Source organism: Macaca fascicularis, chromosome X, assembly GCF_037993035.2.
Source record: "Macaca fascicularis isolate 582-1 chromosome X, T2T-MFA8v1.1".
In the NCBI taxonomy this organism is placed as follows: domain Eukaryota; kingdom Metazoa; phylum Chordata; class Mammalia; order Primates; family Cercopithecidae; genus Macaca; species Macaca fascicularis.
Genome location: NC_088395.1, coordinates 96,746,588 through 96,760,900, shown reverse-complemented (window position 1 = coordinate 96,760,900; position 14,313 = coordinate 96,746,588). Strand labels below are relative to the sequence as shown.

Sequence of the window (14,313 nt, the reverse complement as noted above, 5' to 3'; positions counted from 1 at the left end):
ACAATACCAAGAACTCACACTGAGCTAAGAAGAGTGCCTGTTTCCAACAATCAAAGCAGCGAACTGTACAACTGATGGGGCACCAGTAAAGTACTAAGTAGCAATTCGCATAACTAGTTGAAAAATTTAGTCCTAGAATAAACTATGTTTCAGTATCTTCAAACAAAGCTTAATAGCAAAACCAAAAATATCAAATTATTTCTAAGTAACTAAACCATGACCAATAACAAATATCCAAGAAATTTATAGGTTAACAAAATATTTAGCATCCACAATTTAAATTCACAATGTGTTATAAGCAATTTAAATTTACCAAGCATGCAAAATAACAGAAAAATACAAAATAATACTGAGGGAAAATAAATTATTCAAAACAGATACAGAAGTACATTGATTAATAAACATGACATGACAATAATTATTATAACAGTATTTATTATGTTTAAGAAGCTAGACAAAACATTAAAGCATATTAAGTAGAGAATTGGGAGTTGTAAAAAATGATTCGGATCTAACTTCCAGAGATGAAGATAAGAATGCCTGAGATAAAATTCACTGGATGGGATAAATGGCAGACCAGATTTTCCACATAGAAAGAATTTGTACACTTGAAGAAAGCAATAAGAAAGCTATGCAAAATAAATCACATAAAAATGAAAGACCAATAAAGTTAGCAGAGTGTCAATGAACAGCAAGACAACTTCAAATTGCCTAATATATGTGCAGCTCAAGTCATCGGAATAGATGAGATGGAACAAACAGAAATATATTTAGAGATATAATGGCTAGAAATTTTCCAAACTTGAAAATTATAAACCCACAGCTCAATGAATCCTAATTAGCACAAAAAGCAAGAAGCACATCTCACCAAGGTATATCATAATAATATTGTTTAAATCCAGAGGACAAGAAAAATGTTAGAATCAATAAGAGATAAAAAGATTCTCTAAGTATACACCATTATTTAAAGGTCTACAAATCAGTTATGTGTACACAGTAAAGTAATAAAATTTGCAAATACAGTAGTAAAAGTACAAAAAGTTGAATATTATAGATAAGGGTTTAGGATTTTAATGTGTATTAGAGTTGCCTAGTATGCTGGTTAATATTGCACATTCTAGGGCCTCAAACCTGGAATTCCAGTTTCAATAGGTCTGCTGTAGGACCTATGAATCAGCACTGTAACTAGAAAAAAAATGGTTAAAATTCTTGTAGCATTTTTATTGAGATAAAATGAACATACAAGAAAATAAAAAATCTTGAGTGCTGTTTGATGTGCTTTGACAATTATATACACACATCTAACTACCAACCAAAACTAGATATAGAACATTTACAACATGCCTGAAAGATTCCTCATCTAGGGAGACACTGAAACTCATAACTAATAACTGTTGATTTCTGTTAACATAATGTAGTTTTGTGTATTCATATAAATGAACTTGTACAGTATGTACTTATTTGTGTTTGGCTTCTTATATTCAATTTAATGATTTTAGATTCTCTATATTTTTACATATGAGAATTTGTTTTCTTTTTATTGAGTAAGATTTCATTGTATAAATGTATCATAAATTTTAATCCATTCATGTGTTGATGGGCATTGGTATTATTTCCAATTTTTAGCTTTTTTTTTTTTGTTTTGAGATGGAGTCTTGCTCTGTCGCCAGGCTGGAGTACAGTGGCGTGATCTCGGCTCAGTGCAATCTCCACCTCCCGGGTTCAAGCCATCATCCTGCCTCAGCTTCCTGAGTAGCTGGGATTACAGATGCGGGCTACCACACCCAGCTAGTTTTTGTAGTTTTAGTAGAGATGGGGTTTCATCATGTTGGCCAGGATGGTCTTGATCTCCTGACCTCATGATCTGCCCAACTCGGCCTCCCAGAGTGCTGGGATTACAGGCGTGAGCCACAGCACCTGGCAATTTTTAGCTATTATGAATTAAAATGTTATGTACAGGCTTATACTTGTCTTCAAGTGGACATAAGCTTGGTTAAGGATCTTATATCAGATATACGTATGGCAAATATTTTTCACAGATAGAGGCTTACATATTTATCCTTGTTACCCTGTCTTTTGATTAGCATAACTAAAAGTTTGATTGTCTCATTTATAAATTTTTGTCCTTATGGTTACTACTTGTGACCTGACTAGAAAGTCTTTGAGTAACCCAGTGTGCAGACTTTTTTTCTATATTTTCTTCTGGAAGTTGTATGAATCTAGATTTAATGTTTTGTTCTATTATTTGTCTTGAATTTATTTTTGTTTATGGAATGAAGTAGGGTAGTTATATCTCTAGGGGTCTCTATCTCTCAGTTCTTTCTTCTGTCTGCAACTTTTAGCGTATTATCCCTTAAGATTCTTTGAGGACCCATGGGAAAGTATTGAAACCACTGTACCTACTTTTTTAACTGCTGGGGTGTTTGCAGATCCCAATTCAATAAACCAGCTTATACATGCTATCAAAGGTCTGTTCAATATTTGAGTGGTTTCTATTAACAATTATCTATAGTAGATTCCTCTTCTCACAGCACTCTACAAAGGAAAAAAGTAAACATGAGCCTCTTCTCTCCTATAAAGGGCTTCTCATATTCTGCATTTTAGTTGATTTAATTTTCTTTTTATCCTCAGATTTAAAACTTTTTTAAAAAGAAAAACTATGCTCTTGTAACTTACCTGGCTTATTATTGATATTAGACAACAATAATCTTTTGTGACTTACTGCATCCTAAGTGATACAGGAAGTGCTTAGAATGTGAATTCAGGCTCTTACTTTGGCAAACACTTCTGTAGAGTAATGAAAAGATTTTAGTTACAGTTAATTTCAAATTGCCCTGATTCCTACAATGATACGTAAAAAAAAACTTGTCTACTAAAGAGTACTGATAATATTCTAGTAGAACTACCATTCTAGCTGTTTGTAAAAGATTATTCTAGCCACCAAACACTTTATTGTTTCCTCTATTTTTACTATAATATAGGACAGTTAATTTGTTTACCTAAATTTATTAAACTAGTAGCATGGCTGATCTGTCAATCTTTTGCCTTTGGGAAAACAAAAGTCATGGAGGAGAAGTAATATACCCTAATGTTCATATAATATAATCTGGTGTAATATACACACATATTTTTTAAATTTATTTTTTTCAAATAACATTAAAAATAATATCTATCTTTTCAAATGAAGAGTACTTGTACCTGGTATATATAAGTAGCCGGGTTAGAATAAATCAACACACTATATGTTTCCTTTTCTTGTCTTTCTTCTTTGTCAGTGAAATTTATGTTTGGTATCAGAATTCCTAGAAACTTTTAAGAACTGACTCCAGTTAGTTTCGGTTTCTGCATACGTTTGTGTGTGTGTGTATATATAACCCTTTACATAGTGAAGCATTTCTCTAGCATAAGGGAGGTGTATTACTCCATTCTTGCACTGCTGTAAATACCTGAGACTGGGTCATTTATAAGAAAAGAAATTTAATTGGCTCATGGTTCCATAGGCTGTACAGGAAGCATGGCATCATCTGCTTCTGGGGAGGCCTCAGGGAACTTTTACTCATGGCAGAAGGCAAAGTGGAAGCAGGCGTCTTACAATGCAGTAGTAGGACCAAGAGAGGGAGGGGGAGGTATTACATAGTTTTAAACAACCATATTTTGTGAGAACTCAAAGCTCCAAGGAGGATGCTGTTAAACCATGAGAAACCACTCTGGTGATCCAGTTACTTCCCACCAGGCCCTACAATTCAACAGAAGATTTGGACAGGAACGCAGATCCAAACCATATCAGAAGGTAAATTTCTGTAATATATTTGTGCCTCTGAATGCTTTAGACATTTTTAATAAAAACTTGCTATGAGAGGAAAACCAATTTCAGTAATTTAGATACAGTAGCTTGAGATTGAATGCAGAATTTATTTTAAAATATTCATTTACTTTCTACTTTTTGAGTATATATCATGCTGTTTTTACTCTCTTGATACAAAAAAGGTTCAAATAAAATTATAGTGAAGAGTCAATAACTAAGTTAAATGTCCTAGTTTATTTTGTGTTGCCATACAGAGTACCAGAGACTGGGTAATTAATTAAAAAAACTGAAGTTTATATGCCTCAGGGTTTTGAAGGCTGAGAATGCTAAGTGCTGGCTTCTAGTGAGGGCCTTTATGATGCAGCAACCCATGGCAGAGGACAGAAGGGCAAGCGAGTACATCAGATAGACAGAAAGAGGGTATAATTCATGCTTTTGATCAGGAACCCACTCCCGGGATAATTAACTCATTCCCATGGCATATGGCAGCAACCCATTCTTAATATTCTCACCTCTTAATATAATCTCAACTGCAATTAAATTTCAACATGGATTTTGAAGGAAACATTCAGACTATAGCATTAAATGAATAATGAATACTGCTCTTAGCACAGTGGATAGAATCAAAACCTTCTGTGCTTTCTCTTTTCTGTTTGTGTGATCAAGTACAGAAGTGCTCAAAGGGATGTTTGTGTTCTGGAGGTGGTGAATTAGTAGTGGGTAATCTATGAAACAATTAGTCAATTCAAGTTATCAAGCATAAATAACAAATATACAAAATTCATTGGATGGTGCAATTACGGTTTAAACAATCGATTTCAATTATAATTTTCAGTTATATGTTTGATATCATGTGAGTGGATTCTATACAACTGTCTCAATGTATTTATTCAAAGAATAGGTTCCAACTGTCATATATGACTAGCTGCTGAAATAACTGAACATGACAATGCTTTGACCCTCTGCATTATTTTATGTGATGCTTGAGCTGTTAGAGGTATCACAAAAGATATATTTTAAGTGTCGAAGATAATGAATAGGTGTTATAACTTTTTTGTCTTTTATTTTTTAAGACAGACTCTCACTTTGTCACCCAGGCTGGAGTTCTGTGGTGCGATCTTGGCTCATTGTAACCTCCTCCTCATGGGTTCAATAAATTCTCCTGCCTCAGCCTCCCGAGTAGCTGGGATTACAGACATGCACCACCATGCCTAGATAATTTTTCTATTTTTAGTAGAGACGGAATTTCACCATGCTGGCCAGGCTGGTCTCGAATTCTTGACCTCAAGTGATCTGCCCACCTTGACCTCCCAAAGTGCTGGAATTACAGGTGTGAGCTACCGTGCCCAGCCCAATGTTATAGCTTTTTATAATATCTCACCATATGGCCCATCATTATGGGATATTACTTAGTATTATTGTACTTTATGTTTGATAATAGATATTTTAATTACTTTTTAAACTGAGTTTTACAATATATGAATACAATATACGAAACTGAGTTTTACAATTATGAATTGATTCATTGGTTATGCATGCTTTTTAACCTTCAGAATTATGAGAGATTGCCCATCATATTCTCACAAACAAATCATATATGTTTAAACATGTATCGATTTCCACTTTGGGTGCTTTCTTTATTCTAGAAATTTTCTGCAGAATTTAGGGGGGTAAACTCTCATGTCAGACATTTTGGGTTCAAATTATAGCCCTGGCTCGTGCTAAAGCTATAACCTTGAATAAAGCACATAATCTCTCTGACTCAGTTGTTTTATCTGTAAAGTAGACATATTGAAAATGCCTCCTTTATAGCACTGTTGTGAGGATCAGTTCACTAATAAAATATAAAATATAACATGCCACATTGAATGCAAACCATTAAATGATAACTACATTTTGTAATATTGCTTAACTTATAAGTTTGAGAATGACTTATGACTCAACTGAACTACAAACACACACACACACACACACACACACACACACACATTGTAAGACAGAAGTTGAATCTGTTCTGAAATTATCATTGTGATAAAAGATACTTGAGGTATAACCTTATTATTTGTTCCCATTTTTTTTTTTGTTTATTTTCCTTTCCAAAAGATAGCTAATTAGACCATTGGGTTCCTTTGCCTCTCTGGGTAGTCCAAAGATAATAGTACTACCATTTATTTTTAAGAGCTTTATTGATAAATATTTTATATATTATATAATTCACCAATCTAAAATGTACAATTCAATGTTTGTGTGTTTGAAGAGTTGTTCAACCATCACCATAATCAAATTTTGAAATATTCTCATCACTACAAAAAGAAATCCAAAAAACTTTCACTCCTCATTCCCCTCCTCCACACTACAGCTCTCAGACTATAATTTTTAAAAATAATTCTCATCATACATTAATTATGTAATAATTTCAACTAAACTCGGGATATCAATTATATTGATTAATTTTATTACACAAAATTAATCAATATAATATTTAAATTTTATAGTCTTCTGAAGGAAAGATATATATATGTAATTGTATGGGAAAATTATTTTATTTAATTAAAAATTAAATAAAATTTTTACAAGATAGGGAGACTGAAACACAGAGAGGTTAAGTGACTTGCCCAAGGTCACACAGTTAAATTCACTGAAGAACCAGGAGATGAGGGCTTTAGCCTCCCAGCTGCCAGCCAAATACTTCATGATAGACTCTTTAATAAAAAGTGTTTTTAGAGAAAGTATCAAGAGTAGTTATATTATGAAAATGAGGTCTTTCTTCTGCCATCAAGGAAAGAAAAAACCCTATACTGATGGTTAGAGGCCACAAGGCCCACATAATACAACATTTTCTTCTTTCCCTGTTCCCAAACCTCTTGGTTCCTGTCTTAAACAATCTTTTAAAGGTAAAATTCCCAAGGCAGAAACCATGTGACTTAAGAAGTGGGATTTAATTTAGGATATTTACTTTTAGTTACAACAATTTATAGAAATTTTTATTCCAATATAGAAAATATGGGACAGTCATCCCAACATTCATATACATAGTTACATAGCAATCAGCCACCATTTACAACTTACACCAGCCCTGCATTTTAATCACAGTCAACCAACATACAACCTCACAATGCTTTCTTCATGAGTCACTTTTCTTTCTTACTATACCTGTATTTTTCCCCCAACCCTGATCCTATATGTTTTAAAAGTATATTGAGTTTCTGATAAGCTTCAAAACATTTACTTAGATCCAGTTGCATTAAGAAGAAAAAGTGAACGTAAAACTGTCACCCCACAGTCCCTTCCCTGACAAATCATACTACCAAGTATGCTGTCGATTTGAACAAAGTATGTCACTACCAGGAACTCAATACACATACTAGAACTTGCTTTAATATGAAATTTAACTTGACCTTTACTGTATGTTTGCTTTTAATGCAACAATGTAAAAACAAACACAACATAGTATTTCAATGCCGTACCTTTATGCAAATGACTTCATCTATCTTTCTTAAACATGTTGTGATATAGCTAATGTTAAAACTGACACAGCTTCACTTTCCTCTTTCTCTCTCTACTGAAAGCTGCAGAAATACAGCTTTAAGTCCAAGACGATTTGGTTTAAGCCCTCAAAATAAAAAGTGCACATCCACTTCCACTGCTCTGACTTTCCCCACGTTGTTGATTGTGATTCTCTGTGGCATGTTGGTAGAACAGGCAGTCTATATATAATTTGTACAAAACATCTCTAGCCAGGGTAAGGCTTTAGAAACTATCTTAAAAAGAAACTTGTCAAAATACTTTTCATATTTAGTACAAATGCTAACTATTATGATTTTCTTCCAGCACATCTGTTTAAGCAGTCCAATTACCTAAGTGACCCTGTTAAAGATCTGCTTGTGGAACAAATAGGCAAAGTCATTTCCTGAGCCAAAAGATACAGATAATAAATGTTAATAATAGTAGCAGACTAAAAACATTCCTTTTTGTTGTTTGTTTTCCATAGTCAACAGTTTTAGCAGAATAACTTTAAAAATGACAGATTTTGGACCGGGCGCAGTGGCTTATGCCTATAATCCCAGCACTTTGGGAGGCCGAGGTGGGCAGATCACGAGGTCAGGAGATCAAGACCATCCTGGTTAACACAGTGAAACCCCGTCTGTAATAAAAAATACAAAAAATTAGCCGGGCGTGGTGGCGGGCGCCTGTAGTCCAGCTACTTGGGAGGCTGAGGCAGGAGAATGGCATGAACCCGGGAGGTGGAGTTTGCAGTGAGCTGCAATGGCGCCACTGCACTCCAGCCTGGGCAACAGAACCAGATTCCCCACCCCCTCCGCCCCCCCTAAAAAAAAAGAAAAAATGACAGATTTTTTTTTTTTTAATTTACTGCCTGAAAAGAGTTTAATAAAGAACATCCAAGGCCTGATTGCTATTATTCTGAATATAACTTTCAATAACTTTCTGCAGGTTACATTTGGCTACTGTCAGACAACTTACTGATGCATGGAAAAATGTCCAAAAAACTGCAGTGGTTTACATACATTTTACATTACATATATTATTTCTTAAAACCCCCAACAGAATGAAGTCTTAGCAAACACAAATTTTAATCTCTGAACCCCCTTCCAGTAAGATTTGCAAAGATGGGGGGAAGGGGAGGAATAACCCATTTTTTATATTCCTAGTGTATTGATTAAAATGTAATCTGCAAAGGGTTTGTTTAGCTCACTATCCAGGCTGCTAGGGTTATGACAAACATTATTACTTCTTTCCAAGGTAAAAAATGACATCCAAAAATAACATAAATTCTATGACATGATTTTCCTAAGCATGACCTCAACTTGAAACATTAGAATACTTAAGAATTCTAAAGATTGGTATACCACCACTGCACCAGCATTTTTAATTATTCCAACAACTACAGGAAATGTCTATACAGTTTTTTAACTTTACGAAATTAAAGCTGAAGAAAATAACTGATTTAGAGACCATAATAAAAGGACAAATACTTAGCCAGAGATATCACTTCCTCCTGAAAAAGGATATTTACCTCCTCTCATTGCAGTTTTTTTCAAGGTATCTTACTGATTTCAGATATAATTTAAAATTTACCTTAAAAATAGAAACAAACAAAAGGACCAGTTAAACTGACATTAACTAATAAAAATATGCTCAAATTTACTGACAGAATCATGAGCACTTCATAGAATACTTAGACTCTACCAGTTTTAAGTAAAAGAAATAAAGAATAAATTATAATTACAAAGCCAGCCTTTCCCCTTGGGGAAACAAAAAGCCACTTTTGACCAATTGCTTCCTACATATATATATATACTGTATATTATTATAAGCTTCTTCAGAGAAGCAAAACATCTTTGTCTTCCCGACACCGGATTATCCAGCATGTTAGTTTTCATATCAGGAAGGCAACTGGAAGTGCTGGACCCAAAAGTATTTCTGGTTTCCTTTTGAAAAGACCACTGAATATGCTTCTATACATACTAAACCATGCAAATTTATGCAGTGTGTTCAACATCATCTCCTTATCAATACAGCACAGATTCCGATTCTTTCTACTGCACCCCCAAGGAATTCAAAACATTATTGGTGCAATTAATAAAGAGAAAATGTGTGTCAATGACTGGAAGGCTGTTTTACAAGAGGAGCTGGTATCTCTGATTTTACCTCCTTGTTGTATGGAACTGTGCAGACAGGATGATACCTGAGCAAATAAATCAACTACCATAACTGGAAGGGCTTGTCAATCTATCGTCTTTGCTTTATCATTTGCAAAGTGTGCTGCTGCCTCCTGAGTTTCCTGCATTTCTCTTTTCTTGAAAAATCAGTGCTTGACCCTTTCCAACATAACCAGAGAAGAAATGAGGCAGAAAGTATCTCTTCATCACTGTTCCGCCTCAGTCCTGAGACTGACAGGAAAGGACGTAACCAGACTCAGAGTTCTTTGAGTATCTGATGTCAACCCGAAGAATTCTTCAATAGCTTGCGCATCTATTTTTTCTACAACGTCGTCATCAAACAACAACCAAAAATCATGACTCTCAACTATTGCAATATAATGGCCCCCTTGGGACCACTTCCACAGTGAACCACAACAGCAACAAGGTCGTACATTCTGTCTGGATTGGTGGCATAACCTGAAGTGTTAAATAGACAAAGTTCTAAAGGAAAAAATTACCTGGTAAGAGAGTTTTGTATATCGATGAAATTGATCCATATATTTAAGTCTCTTCAAGTGTAGAGCTAGAATCATGGGTAGTTTTTAAACTTTCTTTTTTTTTTTTTTTTTTTTTTTTTTTTTGAGACGGAGTCTCGCTCTGTCGCCCAGGCTGGAGTGCAGTGGCCAGATCTCAGCTCACTGCAAGCTCCGCCTCTCGGGTTTACGCCATTCTCCTGCCTCAGCCTCCCGAGCAGCTGGGACTACAGGTGGCCGCCACCTCACCCAGCTAGTTTTTATATTTTTTAGTAGAGACAGGGTTTCACCATGTTAGCCAGGATGGTCTCGATCTCCTGACCTCATGATCCATCCTTCTCTGCCTCCCAAAGTGCTGGGATTACAGGGTTGAGCCACTGCGCCCAGCCTAAACTTTCATCCGTTTATGTGCTTCCTGTTTGCTGTGACGCTCTTCACAGTAATACTTGTATTCACTACACAGAGTTTCTGTGTTGCCAAAACCCCTTAGGCAGTGAGTAATTGATGTATTTTGTTCCACGTCAACAGAAAGGTCTAAAAAAATCTTTATCTTTACTGCTTATAGTTTCACAAGTAAGATATATGGTTTCATTAGTTAATGTTTCCTGAAAAATCTCATGAACCCACGTCGGGTCTGGTGTGTTGTTATTATTTTCATTATCAGTATTATCATTAGGTAAGTGACCATTTTGTTTTTCCTGCTTTCTCTCTTCTTGTAAAATATCAGCAATTGTATTTAGTAGATAATTCAAGAATTCATGGACATCTTGTTGCAAGATGTTGTCAAAAAGCTCATTTTCTTTCCATAATCTTGTGATGAACTTCTTAGGAGGTATTACTCCAACCTTTTTCTTCTGAGTGGCTATGCTATGAAAGAGATCTGCTAAGCATGTAAGAAGGCTCTCCTTTTTCCTGGGTTGACTCTCACATACAAGAACTTTTTCCTGAAATGGACGACAAAAGTAAAGTGCTTGAAGAACTGAATTGCAGTAGCAGGTATTCCCAAAATTGACTAATCCAAAATAATGCTCATTGACTGGAAACTGTTCTGGACCAATCTCTTTCTCTAATGTTGAAGCATTTGCGCCCATGGTACAGATGGAGGCGAATTTGGAGACTGTCACTGGAATTTCCATCCGGCCAGCGCCATCTTCCAGCGAATCATAGCGGCGGAGACTAGCCGGGGAGGAGGGGAGCCGGGCCGCTTGCTTGCACCACAGCCCGCGAGCGGACCCCGAGCCGCCACGGACCCACGCACCGAGCCCACTGGACCTCCGCTGCCGTCATCGCAGCTGGACCCTCAGGCACTCCAGGCCTGGGGTCCCAGCCCCTGCCTGCTGGCTGCCTTTTTTTTTTTTTGGACGGAGTTTCGCGCTCTATTGCCCAGGCTGGAATACAGGCGCGTGCCACAATGCCCGGCTAAATTTTGTATATTTAGTAGAGATGGGGTTTCACCATGTTGTTGGTCAGGCTGGTCTCGAACTCCTGACCTTGTGTTCCGCCCTCCCAAAGTGCTGAAATTACAGGCGTGAGCCACGGCGCGTGGCCCCACCCTGTAGTATATTTTGAAGTTGGGTACTGTGATGCTTTCAGTTCTGTTATTTTTGTTTAGGATTGCCTTAGGTATTCAGGCTGTTTTTTGATTCCATATGAATTTTATAATAGTTTTATCTAGTTCTTTGAAGAATATTATTGGTAGTTTGATAGGAATAGCATTGTATCTGTAAATTGTTTTAGGCAGTATGATCATTTTAATGATATTAATTCTTCCTGTTCATGAGCATGGAGTGTTTGTTCATTTATTTGTGTGATCTCTGATTTCTTTCTGCATTGTTTTGTTATTCTCATTGTAGAGTTCTTTCACCTAACTGTCTAGCTGTATCATTATTTTTGCGGCAGTTGTAAACGCAATTGCATTCTTGATTTGGCTCTCAGCTTGCCTGTTCGTGAATAGGAATGCTAGCGATTTTTGTGCATTGATTTTGTATTCTGAAACTTTGCTAAAGTTGTTTATCAGGTTAAGAAGCTTTGTGGCCATGACTATGGGGCTTTCTAGATATAGAATCATGTCTTCTGCAAACAGGGATAGTTTGACTTTCTCTCATCCTATTTGGATGCCATTTACTTATTTCTCTTACCTTATTTCTCTGGCCAGGACTTCCAATACTATGATGGACAGGTGTGGTGAGACAGGGCATCCTCATCTTGTGCCAGTTTTCGAGGGTAATACATTCAGCTTTTGACTGTTTAGTATGATTTTGTCTGTGGATTTAGGATAGATAGTTCTTATTATTTTTAAGTTGTTGATTACTGGGTAAAATATAGGAAAATCAATATAGTAAAATAAAAGGAATATAAGTTGTTCTACCACAAAGAAATATGCATGCATATGTTCATTGCAGCACTATTCACAATAGCAAAGACATGGAATCAACGTAAATGCCCATCAATGACAGATTGGATAAAGAAAATGTGGTACATATATACCATGGAATACTATGCAGGCAGAAAAAAAGAATATTATATCCCTTCTGGGAACATGGATGGAATGGGAGGCTATTATCTTAGCAAACTAATACAGGAACAGAAAACTAAATACTGCATGTTCTCACTTATAAGTGGAAGCTAAATAATGAGAACACATGGAAACAAAAAGGGGAACAAGAGATACTTAGGCCTGCTTGAGGGTGGAGGGTGGAAGGAGAAAGAGGATCAGAAAAAATAAGTATTGGGCACTAGGCTTAGTACCCGGGTAACAAAATTTGCACCACAAGCCCCTATAACATGAGTTTGTCAATATAAAAAACCTGCACATGTACCCCTTAACCCAAAATAAAACTTTTAAAAAATTTTTTTTACTTTACCCGGCCTGGCACGGTGGTTCACGCCTTTAATCCCAGCACTTTGGGAGGCCGAGGTAGTGGATCATGAGGTCCGGAGTTTGAGACCAGCCTGATCAACATGGTGAAACCCTGTCTCTACTAAAAATACAAAAATTAGCCTGGTGTGGTGGCACGTGCCTATAATTCAAGCTACTTAGGAGGCTGAGGCAGGAGAATTGCTTGAACCTGGAAGGTGGGGGTTGCAGTGAGCAGAGATCATGCCATTGCACTCCAGCCTGGGTGACAGAGCGAGACTCCATCTCAAAAAAAAAAAAAAAAAAAAAAAATTTATTAAGTTCTGGAATACATGTGCAGAATGTGCAGGTTTCTTACATAGGTATACATATGCCATGGTAATTTGCTGCACCTATCAACCCATCATCTAAGTTTTAAGCCCCGCATGCATTAGGTATTTGTCCTAATGCTCTACCTCCCCTTGCTTCCTACCCCTGACAGGCCCCAGTGTGTGATATTCCCCTCCCTGTATCCATATATTCTCATTGTTCAACTCCCACTTATGAGTGAGAACGAGAAGTATTTGGTTTTCTGCTCCTGTGTTAGTTTGCTGAGAATGATGGCTTCCAGCTTCATTCATGTCCCTGCAAAGAACATGAACTCATTCTTTTTTATGACTGCATTGTGTTCCATGGTATATATGTGCTACATTTTCTTTATCCAGCCTATCATTGATGGGCATTTGGGTTGGTTCCAAGTCTTTGCTAGTATGAACAGTGCCACAACAAACATATGTGTGCATGTGTCTTTATAGTAGAATGATTTATATCCCTTTGGGTATATACCCAGTAATGGGATTGCTGTGTCAAATGGTATTTCTGGTTCTAAATCCTTGAGGAATCGCCACACTGTCTTCCACAATGGCTGAAGTAATTTACTGTCCAACCAACAGTGTAAAAGTGTTCCTATTTCTCCGCAGTGTCACTAGCATCTGTTGTTTCCTGACTTTTTAATAATCGCCATACTAACTAGTGTGAGATGGTATCTCACTGTGGTTTTGCTTTGCATTTCTTTAATGACCAGTGATGATAAGCTTTTTTTTCATATGTTTATTGGCCACATAAATGTCTTCTTTTGAGAAGTGTCTGTTCATATGTTCATATTCTTTCCCCACTTTTTTATTTTTATTTTTTATCGTAAGTTTAAGTTTCTTGTAGTTTTTGGATATTAGCCCTTTGTCAGATGGATAGATTACAAAAATTTTCTCCCATTCTGTAAGTTTCTTGTTCACTCTGATGATAGTTTCTCTTGCTGTGCAGAAGCTCTTTAGTTTAATTAGATCCAATTTGTCAATTTTGGCTTTATTGGAATTGTTTTTGGTGTTTCAGTCATGAAGTCTTTGCCCATGCCTACGTCCTGAATAGAAAAAAAAAAAACTACTTTAAATTTCACATGGAACCAAAAAGGGGCCCATA

At 36.3% G+C, this 14,313-nt stretch overlaps 1 pseudogene; it reads right to left on the bottom strand.

The window, feature by feature from the left end:
* Positions 1-9,705: 9,705 nt before the first annotated feature.
* LOC102128571 (ubiquitin carboxyl-terminal hydrolase 12-like) lies at positions 9,706-11,137 on the bottom strand (annotated as a pseudogene).
* Between the last annotated feature and the right edge of the window lie 3,176 nt (positions 11,138-14,313).